The sequence below is a fragment of the Penaeus monodon genome, chromosome 34 (genome assembly GCF_015228065.2).
Source record: "Penaeus monodon isolate SGIC_2016 chromosome 34, NSTDA_Pmon_1, whole genome shotgun sequence".
Classification (NCBI taxonomy): Eukaryota; Metazoa; Arthropoda; class Malacostraca; order Decapoda; family Penaeidae; genus Penaeus; species Penaeus monodon.
This window is the reverse complement of record NC_051419.1, coordinates 8,988,015-8,988,275: the sequence shown is the minus strand read 5'-3', so window position 1 is coordinate 8,988,275 and position 261 is coordinate 8,988,015. Positions and strand designations below refer to the sequence as shown.

Genomic DNA, 261 nt, shown 5'->3' with positions numbered 1-261 from the left:
GGGGAGGCGGGGGCGGGGAAGCGGATAATCCTTTTGTTAATTTCGATATGATGGAATAAGTGGGAAAGATGATGAAGCGCTTTACGTTTCTTAATATATAAAGAATTTCTGTAAAAAAAAAAAATATGAAGTATTTTTTATGACCAAATAAATATGAACGATCTTTTTAATGCAATTCACGATACGCATTCGAGTGCGAAAGTTCTATTTACAGAAAGAAAACATGCTGTGTAAAATATCATTTACTGGTTGCTGTCTGTT

At 33.7% G+C, this 261-nt stretch overlaps 1 protein-coding gene across 1 annotated transcript in view; it reads right to left on the bottom strand.

Moving 5' to 3' along the window:
- The window catches only part of LOC119594807 (basement membrane-specific heparan sulfate proteoglycan core protein-like), a gene marked incomplete at its 5' end in the record, with an annotated part of 219,836 nt that overhangs the window by 200,386 nt on the left and 19,189 nt on the right, over positions 1–261 (bottom strand).